Source organism: Microtus ochrogaster, chromosome 1 (genome assembly GCF_000317375.1).
Source record: "Microtus ochrogaster isolate Prairie Vole_2 chromosome 1, MicOch1.0, whole genome shotgun sequence".
Lineage (NCBI taxonomy): Eukaryota > Metazoa > Chordata > Mammalia > Rodentia > Cricetidae > Microtus > Microtus ochrogaster.
This window is the reverse complement of record NC_022009.1, coordinates 88,948,196-88,961,726: the sequence shown is the minus strand read 5'-3', so window position 1 is coordinate 88,961,726 and position 13,531 is coordinate 88,948,196. Positions and strand designations below refer to the sequence as shown.

Below are 13,531 nucleotides of genomic sequence, written 5' to 3'. Positions count from 1 at the left end.
GTATGTGCTCAATTATAGTAGATATAGGCTTTAATAAAAATGATAATCAAGCTACAATCACCAGACCCAGAGAGGCTAGGTTAAGAGAAGGGCTCAAGGGGAAATACATGGATCTCTCTAGGAAGGGGAATTAGAGTAGATTTTGCTGGTAAACTGGGGGTAGTTGGGAACAGAAGTTGGAGGGATGAGATGGAAGAGAAAGGGATGGAGGCAGAGAGTGCAGCAAGAGACACTTGGAATTGGGGGACATTGGGGGGGGGTGGAGTGGAAACCTAGTGCAGGGGAAATTTCCTAGAATTTGTGAGGGTGACCCTAGTGAAGACCCCTAGTCATGGCGGATAGGGAGTCTGAACTGGCCATCTTTTGTAGTCAGGCAAGACTTCTAGTGGTGGGACTAGGTGACATTTGATCGAGTTATTGGCCAAAGAGGTCCTATGGCGATCCATAGACAACACAAGCTGATGCCAGGAAACTGAAATCTGACAGCAGGCCCCATTGCCAAGGACAGCATCAACATAGGTTATTGAACTTAGAGAGATCGGGCTGGTTACTGCAAGGAGCTTTTACCTCTATATTCTAGTCTTTCTGGCATGAGAAGGTACCATACAGGCTATGGAAAGATACCATCCCAGCCACAAAACCCTCTACCTACAATCTGTCCTGCTTGCAAGATGTGCTGGGACAGCGGTGGCTCAGAACTTGTGGAAGTAGGAAACCGAAGTTCGGTTTAAATTATGGCCTGCACCACAAGAGCGACCCTGTTGATGGAAGTTTCTGTCCTGCCAGCAGCTCCCAAATAAACACACTGAGGCTTATGTTAATTATACATTCTTGGGTAATAGCTCAGGCTTGTTACCAGCTAACTCTTACATTTAAATTATTTCTTATCTACTCTCTGCCATGTGACTTGGTCCTTTTTCTAAGTAAGGCACATTCATCTTGCTTCTCCCTATATCTGCTAGCAATGCCTCTGACTCTGCTCTTTGCCTTCCCAGCATTCTCAGCTTGACTTTCCCACTTAATCTTATTCTGTTCAACTATTGGCCAGACAGTTTGTTTATTAAACCAATCACAGCAAGAAATCTTCAGTGTACAAAGATTATTTCACAGTTTGAACACATGTCCCACACTGCCTGTATGTATAGCCAGAAATCAGAGAATGGACAGCCCAGAGATCTAGGGTAGAACTAAATACTACCTGCAAAAACAAACAAGCAAACAAACAAATAAATAATGAAATGATATTCTGCTGCACTGATAGATCGGTGCCTAACTGGTCATCATCAGAGAGGCTGCTTCCAGCAGCCTGTGAGAGCTGAGCCGGTGAGGCCCAGACATACATTATTTAGAGAAAGTCTAAATTGGAGAACTCCATCTGTTCTTTCCTTCCATCTTGGAGGTCAGAGAACCCCAAGGAAGAGGTGGAAGGAAGATGGTAGGAGTCAGAGGGTTTGGAGGACATCAGGAAAATATGGCCCACCAAAGAAAGTAAGCAGGGCACACATGGGCTCCCAGAGATGGAAGCAGAAAGAATGGGGCTTGCATGGGTCAGCACCCACCATTATGTTATGACTATTAGCTCGCTGTTATTTGGGGACTCCTGACAGAGGCACTGGGTTTGTCTCTGACTTTTTTTGATGCTCTTTTGCTTTTTTCGGGGGTTACCTTGTCCAGCCTCCATATGAAAGCTTTCATCTTGCCCCACTGTATCTTGTGTTTTCCTGTTTGGCTTTCTTCTCGTGGAGGCCTACTCATTTCTAAAGAGTAGTGGTTCTGGGGAATAAGGGAGGTATGGGCAAAGTTAGGAGGAGTGGAGGGAGAGGAAACTGTGGTTGGCCTGTATAGTATCAGAGAAGAATCTATTTTCAATAAAAAATTCTGAGTTCTCATGCTTTTTATATATACATTAACTTATGCTTTATTTCTGTGTTTTTTTTTTACTAAATGATTTTCTTCTCTTGCACTCAAAATCATTAAGCTATTTTCCTCTGAAAGCTTTAACTTATGATTAAATTTTTTATAATGCTATAAGGGTTCATAGAAATTATCTAGTCTAAGTATTTTATATTAATGAAATATTTCAGGTATAGAATTAATTTACATAAAAGTAGTTTAAGATAAAGCATGAGAAATAAGTATCATGGATTCAGGTGAAGGTACTCAGGATGCTGGTGCCAAATCCATTAACCCAATCCTTTCCAGAGAGGTAATCTTGGCCCTAAATTTTGCTTTTTATCTTACTCAGATAATAATAAATCAGGACTACATATATATGTTCCCGAAATTCATAGATCTCATTATTTTTACATGCTTTCAAGAGTCACATAGTTTTATTTCTTATGTTTGTAACTTTTTCTCTCCCCATATGTATGTATGTGTACCACGTGCATGCCTGGTGCCTATAGAGGCCAGAAGAGGGCATCAGATTGTCTGACACCAGATTACAGACGGTTGTGAACTGCCATTTGAGTTTTGAGGCAGCAAATGGTGTTAACCAGTGAGTCATCTCTCCAGTATGTTTAAAAATTTTACATCTACTTAATAAGTAATATCAATTAGACATATTAGGCAATAGCAAATATTTTTGTCTATATGATACTTTTGAGACTTATTCATGATAGCAGGCATCTAAAAGACTTTCATTTTTCTCTGGGATGCTTCTATGATTATAGCATGTTAATATTCTATCGACTCAGGGGATTTGACTTTTTTTTAGTTCTTTTCAGCAATTCTACAATGACTGTTCCTAAGACTGGAAAGATGAATTTGTAGGTTGTGAGAGCATTGAACAACTTCTTAGCTGCTTTCTGGACCCTCTGAATGTTCACCATCTATTCTCCATGGTTTCTTCACCTTTTCGTCACTATGCAATGCTACTAGGTTTGTGATTTTTGCCGTTTCATGGCTGTGACGTGCCATTTGTCACCCTGCTGTGAAGTCCTCTCATGACCAGGGATCTCTGAACACCCTTGTCAGTTTTTCTCCAGTCAACCGACTCTTCATCTTCATACTCTATTTTGTTTTTTTGTTTTTTGTGTTTTTTTTTTTTTTTTGATTTTCGAGACAGGGTTTCTCCATAGCTTTTTTTTGATTCCTGTCCTGGAACTAGCTTTTCTAGACCAGGCTGGCCTCAAACTCACAGAAATCCGCCTGCCTCTGCCTCCTGAGTGCTGGGATTAAAGGTGTGTTCCACCACCGCCCGGTTCATACTCTGTTTTGACTTGTCATATTGTTTAAAATATGTTTTTGAGAAATATAAAAGTACTTCATATTTTTTTATTGTTTATCCTACCTCAAATAGAAACTCAGGTATAATGATTTTTCTATACATGCATGACGCAGCATCTGAATAGCTCATTTGTCTTCATTGCTTCCCAGTGCCTTCTGGGATTTATCTAGTTCCCATAAATGCATGCAAAGATTTCTAGGATTTCTTTCCTATCCTTCTGACCTAGATTCTGTGACTGAACCTTAATGCAGCCATTCTGGTTTAAGACTTAATAGTTCATATTGAAATGCCATGCACATTGCTACTGGGGTTGTTTTTATTTTTCTTTTTTGGACAGGTTTTACCCTTTACTTTTGCACATTTACTCTAGAATTAACTTTTCAGGTTCCATGAACAACTGTAGTTATATTGTAATGATAATTACATTGTATTATGGGTTAATTTACAAGAGTGAATCTTCCATCTAGAAGCATGTGCATTTGTTGATTTGTGCTAAAATCTAATAGATAACCATAGGCAAAAAGCTACTGCTCAAAGTCGCAAAGGCAATTAACAGCAAAGCCAGTGGTAGAAGGAAGGTCTCCTGACTCTTTTAGCAGTTCATACACTTAAAGGCTTAATTATTTAGTCAGTTAAGAAAAATTTTCCAGTTTTTTACCATCAGCTTGAAAGAGAATCCAACTTCTGTATTTTACTAGGCCCTTGATAATCAAAGTGTTCTCAGAAGGCTTGTTAAAATTGGAGAGTCTCGGCCCTAAAGTCGGAGAATCATCTTTTAAAAAGGTTGCTGGCTCATTGGTAGACACTGTCTGTGAGACTATGTGGGATCCTGCTTAGCAGAAGGGAGCTGGATTTCACTGCACTGATCCTTTGCTTTGAAATCAGATCCCCAGTGCTGATGCCGAGGCCACTGAAACTCTAAAGATTTCAAACAAGGCACATGGAGACCCGAGTCATGATGGGTAGGCATTCCCCTCTCACTGGACACGCAGGCGTCGAACCTGCTTTTCTGAACAGACATCAAAAACCCGAAATGAGGGGTACACAGCTGAGAGTGTTTACTGCTCCTGCCAAGACCCAAGTGCAGTTTTCAGCAGCCAAGCTGGATGGCGCCCAACAGTCTGCTCTAGGAATCCAACAACTCTTGTCCTCTGTGGCCCCATGGACACACATGTGGCATACACATAAGCACACGCACACATATGGATATATGACTAAAATAATAAAAGCACATCTGAAAATATTTTAAAATGAGAGCCGGCAAGACAGTTTGTGAGTAAAGTGCTTGAACCAAACCTGAAGACCTGATAAGGATCGCCAAGGGCACACAGGCTAGAGAGAACTAACTCCTCAAAATGACTTCCACACACATTCGGGCATGTGTGCAGGTTTACACATACATTCATAGAGGTAAATAAAGAGACAAATGTAATTAAAGGTTGTTTAAAATGATAAAATATCATCTTAGTAGTTCATATCCTTTATCATATGTATACAAAGGAAGGAAAATGTTAAATGGTTTTCTGAAAACAATGTATTTTAGGAAGACTAGGACCTTCTGTGTGTGTGTGTGTGTGTGTGTGTGTATGTGTGTGTGTGTATGTGTGTGCACACACATACACACACACACTCTACTAACTACTGGTATTTAGAAAATAAATACATTTTTTTTTTGAAATCACAGTGATTCCCCAAATTGGCATTTTAGCTACTAAATGCTATCTGGGAAGAACTTAAATATCAAGGAGTCAGAAACAGGGATCCTCAGTCTTCCAGTGTAACGCAAAGACCACCCAATATGTTTAAGCAGTTTTATTCTACTAGTATTAATCGGAGTTCAATCCCATGGTTACTACAACAGCAAGTTTTTTCCCAGAAGTCAGGGGAGCAAGGGGGAGGGGGGAGTGGAAAAGGTGAAGAGCGGATGGAGAAAAAAAAAAAAAAAGTGAAATTCCTGCAATATCGCCTCGAGCCACTAGGGGTACCTTTGGACCATTTTTCTTTCTGCACTGATTTGGAGTAGAAACCTGTATTAGGGGAAACCAGGGTCTTCGGCATTTTTTTTTGCGAGCAGTGCAACCAGAATTCAAAAAAAATTTTATGAAATAAAGAAAGGAAGAAAAGGAAAGAAAGAAACCACCGCTCCTGGTAACCCGGATAAAGCTATGGAATCGTTCTGCTGGACACCAGCACTGGGAATTCATTTTTGAGGTCAATTTCCAATCGAGATAAATCTATTGGATTAGTAGGATTATCTGATCGCAGCGCAAAGAAGTAACGTTGTTTGATCGTTTGTATTTTCTTGCCTGACGGTCGGAATTACACGGTTGCGGCTTTGCTTCTCCAGAATTCTAGATCGTGGCAGCATCTGGAAAGAAAAAAAAGCATCAATCCACACGTTTAGGAAGTGTCCGTGGGTGAATAAAGAGGGAGGGGGAGGTGGAACTGGGGTTGCGGCTGCTTAAAGAAAAAAAATAAATAAATAAATAAGGGAAGCGTCTTGAATTCTGAAACAAGAATTACCCAGTTCCGGCGGTTGAAAAGAAAGCATCTACAAACTGGTAAATACTTTGACCATTTCGACTTGAATTTGAAGGCGAAGTGTTGTTAAAACTGCCTCCTTGAATAATTGAAAGGACCGGGGGAAGATGAGGGCGCTCCCTCCGTGGACGTGTCTTGCTGAGGGTAAGTTTGTGGCTCTTCCCTTGGGCGAGGGCTGCCGGTCTGGGTACCACTGTACGGGAGGGGTTGCGGACTCGGTGCCGGAGAAATGGGGCGAGGAGGCTCTCAGCCCACCTCGCGCACCTCCCAGGCATCGCGACCGCTCCGCCCGCACCAAGCTTCAAAACCTGGGTTTTGTGGCCTCAGTAGGGAAGCCAAGCAGCCTCCTGTCCCCCAACTTTGCCTTTGGGCGAGGGGGGATCTCTAGGCTGTAAGATTCCCTCTCGGAGCGGTGATTTTTCTCCTAGCGATACTTTAAGGAGAAGAGGCATCCAGTGCTTTAGAAAATCCTGCTAGGGTGGGGGAGAGCTCTGGTCCACGTCGCGCTGCCTCGGCCCAGGTTCCCAGGCTGTCTAAGCTTCTTGAGGAATCTCGCTGGGGATGCAGTCAGCAGGAGGGTGGTCTTATTCATAAGCTCCGATGTTCCCTCCCTCTGTTTCTTCCTGCCCTTCCCCACCTCCCTCTTCTCTCAGACACTAAAGGGTTACAGTCACTGTATCTGATCCAGGAGAAAGAAGTGGGATTCTGCCACACAGGTTATCTCGTGACTTCCTTGTAGGACTTTGCATAATACAGTCAGATTTAACTTTCTTGAGTTAGATGAGCGAACCTCTTTGCAGCGTTCCAGCCCCGGGCCCAGCTTGGCGAGTGCACCAGGCAGGCAGCTGCATTTGTGATCCCAGCCTGCCTTGCCCTGCTCCTGACTCCTGGCTTTTCTTTCCCAGTGAGCTGTGAGCGCTTGTGTTTCTCGAGATTTTTTTTTTTTATGCAGCCGAATTTAGGTTAATTTTTTTTTTCAGTTAAAGAAATTTTGTAGTTCTCAAGAAAAAAACCTCTGTGCTCTCAGAAGGAAATCGATTTCGCCAGAGGTAATTAAAATTAATCTTTCAATATGTGAATATTAATTGGCTTAGGAAAGTAAAAGTTGCTTGGGAATCCGGAAAAGGACATTCTCACCCAAGTTTGAGGTCTGCATAGCTCCAGCGCAATTATATTTACATAATAATAAATAATATCTAAGTATTTATGAATGTATAGAAGTGTCTCTAGATGGATTAGACAGATGAAACCCCTCACAGCCCCTCACACTTCAGTGTCTTTCAGTGGCCGTTTTCTATTTAAGGACAATGCATTTGCTTTTAAACTATCAAGCACTCAAATGCTGAAATAAAATGAAGATAGGTAATTGGCAAGATATAGAATGCTGCATCTGATGTATTTTAATTTCCCAAAGAAGGCATTAGATACTTATAACTTGTGAAATGTGTGCAGTTTTAACGTTATAGTTTTAATGTTAAAGATTCTCTTTTAGGTCTGGACTCACCAGAGATAGAGCTTCGGGGTCATCTCAGCTCATCTCCAATACTTACTTGACAAACTTCAAGTACTTCATGCATTCTGGCTATGAAAACTAGCATTTGAAATTTGTATTTTTAAGATTCAGTTACCAAGTGGAACACTTTTATGTACCAGGATTTTTAAAGTGGAATCTGGGCTGTTTCTTGCTTCTGTGGGCTTTGATTAAACTTTCTAAACTACTAGAAGCACAGGAAGGACTTCTGCAAGCACATTCATTTTCTGCAGGTAGCTCAGAAGCTGGCTCTGCCTCTTCTCCATGCTTCTCTGTCACGTGGTTTGTGTGCCTTGGAGGGAGAAGAATGGATGTTCTGTGTGTTGGTACATTCTAGCAACTGCTCCTAGCCACACAGTCCAGAAATATTTAACATCCAATTACACCAATAGAAAGAATATTAGTTTATAAAAAAGTCACGTTGAATGATAGATGGGTAAATATTTCTTTCTTCAGACTAACTGAGAAAGACTACAATTATTGACAAAAAAAGCAATTAAAAATTTGAAATATAAAATGGGGGTCCTTATAAAGATTTCCTTATGTATTCTGAAAGCAATGAATTTGCGGTGATTCTTGTCTCAGACTGCTGTTGAGGGTGGGTGAGCTAACACACTTAGAGGGGCTGGCAAGGATGTTTCTGTCAAGAGTAGCTGATATTTTCCAAGGCTTCATTATGCTCTCCTTAAGTGGTGAAAAAGGAAAGGCAGTAACTTTGACCTTCTCTTTGTATCATGGAGGTTGGTAGTGTTTCTACAGTAGATCCATATAATCTTGTAGGTAGTACAAGGTTGGGCAACCAATAGTAAAGGAAGTTGTCTATAGAGAACCACTACCACACTTCTAAACTCACAACCATAACCAGTTCCTGCACTCAAGTTCAGTGTAGTTTGACAAGTGGGCCACTTACAGAACTGATGTGTCCCTGCAAGGTTTGTGAGTTAACTACATGCTGCTGTATCTTCTTCAACACACGTGATGATCATTCCAAGGAGTGCAGTGTCCTTTATTGATTCTTTATACTTTATATCAGAATTATACAATATTTATAATTTGGACTAAAAGGTTAGAAGTTCACAATTAGTGCTAAAAATTCTAATTAGTTCACAATTAGTGCTAATTCTAAATATGGTTCTTAATGTGAATGGCAAGACATACATTGGATTCCCCAAAGTTATTGGTGTGGGTATGAACATTGCCTATTCCTCTTGAAAATTGTATCCTTTTCCATGTTGTCTAACTGTCCTAAAATCCAGAAATTACTGACCTATTGGTTGCAGCTTCCATGATTTTGAGATGATTAACCATATTTGGTTAAGAGTTCTTGCCCACCCTGCCCCTGCTTCTTAAACTTTACCAATGCTTAAGTAGAAGCAGAATCGGAGAGGAAAATTTTACTTTTCTGCATTATTGAAATTTAGCATGTATTATCTTTGGTACAAAACTTCTATATCTTTTGCCTTACTGGGACCTGAAATAAAAAACTTGCCTTTACATGAATTTGAAATATCAATGTTTAATCTTTAAAATTTGCCAAGACCAGAGAAATAAAGATGGAATTAATAAACACCTCAATAAAGCTAAAATATGCTTTTATACTTTTCATTGTTTCTTTAAAGGTAATTTGTAACATCTTGGCATAGCCAGTACTCAATGGGCATGAGATAGCAACATCCCCAGCTCTCTCAAAGAAAGGTTCTTCAATAGCAAAACATTGCGTTAGGTGTTCCTGGTCTGATGAGGACAAAGCCATGTTGAGAAATATCAATTATTACTCTATTGCTATAAAAAAATGTGAGATATATTTACTACCCTCTATAAAAAGAAAAAAAGAAGAAAGGATGAGAAAGAAAGAAGGAAGGAAGGAAGAAAGAAAGAAGGAAAGAAAAAAAGAAAGAAAGAAAGAAAGAAAGAAAGAAAGAAAGAAAGAAAGAAAGAAAGAAAGAAAAAAGAAAAGTTCATGCTCACTTTTAGTAGCTTATCTGTTGGGGGAAAAAAAAGACTGCCAAGTCATAGCTTAACAGAAGTCAGAGAAAACTAGTAAATCACTCCAGGCATTTGAAATTATTAGACATTAAACTTTGGGGTTTTTTATATGAATTCATTTTATAGCAGTCAATATAATCTCTTCTGTGCCTATTTCCATTACATGTAAGAGAGACATTCTACTCAATGGAAGGCACTTTACTGCTGACATTACTGCAGAGTTTATAGGTCAGGGAAGTGTCAGCATGTGAGATTCGGCGGTGATGTCTCTTTTGTGTGAAGCCTTATGGGCCTTGCAGGCACTCCCTCGTCCCAACACTCATGAAACTTTCAAGTCTCTGTATTTGTTATTTCCTTTTCTTTTTATATATGAAGCACTTCAGTATATGAATGTGCAGCCAAATATGACAGGCATGTGTGAATGGGTCTAATGAGTTTTAATAATACACATATTAGGAATTGCTAAAGGAAGTTTTAATTAAGAAATGCAAGCTAAGCATGAAATTCATTTTGGAAAAACAGCAAGTTAACATAGTGCTAGAGATGCAAAATGAAAAAACCACAGTGATACATTGCAACAAAAGAAGTTTTGAGCTGAGACAAGACCACCCAAATGAAGTAGAATTTAGCTTTGAATCCTAACATTTTTATGGAACCTGTAAAATATATACTGTTCTTAAAAAATGTTTTTACTTTTCCATCGTTTGTATGGCAACATTAGTATTTCAAATATTAGCCAAACATTTTGTACATAAAGCTAATTCATTTTTCGTAAACATTGACTATATATAATCATATTTATTCCCCTCTGAAACTCCTTCCAAATGAAACACACTCCAGGGCAGGCCCCATGTTGAGGAGGAGTTAGCCTACATAAACAGACTCTGGACTCTGTTTCTCTGTTGTGCTTTTTTTGTTTGTTTGTTTTGTTTTCATTTGGTATTAATTCCTTGCCAAAAGGTCAAACAATGACTTTTTCTAGAGTACAGTTCTCTGATAAAGAAAATGCCAGCAACTAGATGTGAATTCATGCCTTCCCTTCCAGGGGTTCTGTAGGTAGTGATCACAGCAAACTCTATTTCTGTCGACTTATCTTTCTATAATTTATTTAACCTTGTGTGGTTTAGAAAACAAATAGGTTCATTATTTCTTTCTTTCTTTATATTTTATAATCTAGATTTATTTGGTGGTGATAACAGATGTATGGGCAGGGGACAAAAGCTGTAGAGTATATGGACTATTGGGCAACTAACTATTCCTTTAAATACAGGATACACTCTTGTCTAAAGAATACACTCTAAAAGTAGAGAATTCAACCAGTGTCCTTGATATCTAATTTGGAAAACACTCAACTGCTACAATGATTTCTCTTTTGTATAGATTGCTACAATCTATTGTATATAACACTAGGAATCCCATTTTGGTTTTTCTAGGCAATCATGTATTTTTATGTTTTCAGGAAAAATATTAAATGTACAACTTAAAGGTGAATTAACATCTCCTTTTAGAAAATCATGGTTGCTTATTTCATACTGGCCTATAAAGCATTAACTAGACTTGCAAATTCAACAAAGTCATGTCTGGGATCAGGGAATATCAGCATAATAAAAGTCAAGGTGTGATCACCAGTACTCTAGGTTTCCTATAGCAAAAGGGACCTTCCTTGGAGAGCACTGAGCAGTAACCACTCTTTCCTGCTTAAGACATTGACCAACACCTTGCCACGCTCTCTGTACCTGAAAGAGATACCTGAACCACTCAATAGTTAACCTAAAAGGCACACAGGCTCACTTCAGCAGCCACTGTGTTTTAAGACAGTGCATTTGTCATTTTTGATTTAAATCTGTATTATGTAGCTGTCCAAAACTCTACACACAAGTGACAATGTTATCTATCCTTTTCTTATGAGTAAAACCCTCACCAGTTTCATGACTTCTTCAATTGTGCCAACTGCACTAATGCACATGTTCTGAGGATTCCAAAGTTCTCTACAATTTAGAGCTGTAGTCTTTAATAATAGCATCCGGACTGAAACTCCTTTACAAAGTCGCTTGACCCCGTAATTTCAGCATCTACAACCTTCATGATGGCAAGGATCTGGGCTTCTCCCCAGCATGTAGAGCTGTCAGGTAACTGTACATCAGTTTAAAAATAAAAACGTGTAGCTTTTAAAGTAACTTTATGCATATATATGATACATTATGATATTATTTACTAGATTATTTTATGAGCTCTTTGTCACCCCTTTTCCATATTGGAGGTCAAAAAGACCACCTGGATGGACTACTAAGAGCACTGAATTTAGCCCAATATACAATTAACATTATTTTAGCCTCCATAGATTACCATTGGTAAGCCATTTCACTCATTAGCTTACCCCATTTTACTTTGTGTTAGTTATTTTATTGATAGTTTATAAAAAATATTAAGTTTCATTTCAGAGCAGGCCAGGGAGTTCTTTAATTGCATTGGCCTAGTTAACATTCCTAGTGACAAATTCTAATTACATGTAATTAAGAGGTAGTCTTTTAAAGTATATTAATTTTGCAGCACTAACAATTTCATATGTGAACCCAATGTATTCGCGTTCCTCTCTCCCCTCCCACATCCTCCTCCCATTGCTGTGAATACTCCCCATCACTACCAGCCCTTTTGGTTTTGTTTTATGATGCATTTAGTTTAAACAGGGACATCTGTTTGACCATTGGATGGGAAGTATCCCGTAGAGCTTGTGGGCTCATTGGTGGTTACACCATGGGAGACAACTATTTCCCTTCCCAAGAATTGATCAGGATAGCCAATACTTCAGCAATGCAGGAGGGATTTGCCCCTGCTTAATGGATCCTGAGTCCGCTTTTATTTTTTAAACATAAAATCAGCTACTTGGAGTTACAAATAATTTAAAATAATGTTCTATATCTCCCCCCAAAAAGATTATTTTAAAATCCTAAATCTTAATAAAAAATAAATAATAAATAAAAAGTTTTAATGACAATCACATTTAGCTTATTTTATTTTAAGAATTAATTTAGAATTACTAGTGCAATAGAATCATTTCCTTTCTTATAACTTATTGAAAGGTACACTGCAATTCTTTACACATATGAGTATATTAAATTGTTATTTATATTTTATTTATTAATGTGCTACATAAACGGCCCATGAAGGGAATTCTGTTTTGAATCATGTGATTGTTAGGAATCAAACAGTATTGCAGTATTAAGAAAAACATGTCTGTTTATGAAGAAGATAGCTAGCATCATATTTTTGTCATTTGAAATCTGTGCAAGGTCGGGGGCTTCAGGAAGCCATTGTTGGTGCTTGGTGTCTTGTGTGAAAGAAGTTTGTGGTCTCAGCCCAACTGTATAGACAGTTGCTCCTTAAACAATAGCCACTATAGTGTTTGCCAACTCCCGCAGAAGATGGGGACTGAATGGCACAGCCTAACTCCACTCTCTCTGCTAATCACCCTCTGAGGGGCAAGACTGACACAGCGTGACAGAGCCACACCAGCAACTTCGCATCCCTTCTCCTCTGCCAAAGTGGGGGCCATTCTCTGGCAAGAAGGGATGTTTTAAAGGAATGTTAATTAGATGATAGGGTACCAGGAAGAGGGGTTTCATTCTTTCCAGTGGCTGGCCACTCACTAGAAACAAAAATAAGCTTAAACCAAGAACGGGAAATGCCATGCTGCTTTCCTTGTGCTAGCTTCTCTATAAGGTACTGGGAAGCATAAGTAAGTTGCTTCTACAAGCAATGACTTGTGACCTATGGGTGGCCTGTTCAGACAAAAGCATCAATTTAATATCATGGGAAGCAATCAGCTCCACCTGGCTGTCTCCTCTGAGCTCCTGAGTGGTTATTCATTTTCTTCAGGGAGATCGCAGGGTCACTCATTGGTTTGAAAAACATGTCCGGCAGTATTTTACATATGCATCCAATCTGTTGCTCCTGACATTTTAAGACCCTTCTGTTTCTTCTATGCTTGCCCCTTCACCTTTCTGTTCATTTCGAAGTCAGGACCTCTAAATCGTCTCTAGATTTAAAATGAATATTTGAGATGCTACTTCATAGCATGCTCAGAATAAATAGAAAGCAAAACTTATTTTACATAGTTAATGATAAGTGCCTTTCTCCATACCCCCAAGAAAAAAAATGAACAGAAGGGTAGGGTGCTCTCCAGCATTAGCCAGCAGTGCAGAGGTGTTTATTATAGAAGGATCCAGCTGCACAGTAAAGAAAAA

At 39.2% G+C, this 13,531-nt stretch overlaps 1 protein-coding gene across 9 annotated transcripts in view; it reads left to right on the top strand.

Moving 5' to 3' along the window:
- Nlgn1 (neuroligin 1) overlaps positions 1-13,531 on the top strand; it is an 865,603-nt gene that overhangs the window by 169,149 nt on the left and 682,923 nt on the right. For 7 of the 9 annotated variants that reach the window (XM_026782765.1, XM_026782753.1, XM_005343897.3 and 4 more), the window contains exon 1: positions 5,437-5,914. The exons of the other annotated variants lie outside the window; for them this stretch is intronic. The gene's annotated coding sequence lies outside the window, so the exon portion shown is untranslated. Of the gene's footprint in view, positions 1-5,436; positions 5,915-13,531 lie in introns of those variants that run through there. 9 annotated transcript variants of the gene reach the window in all.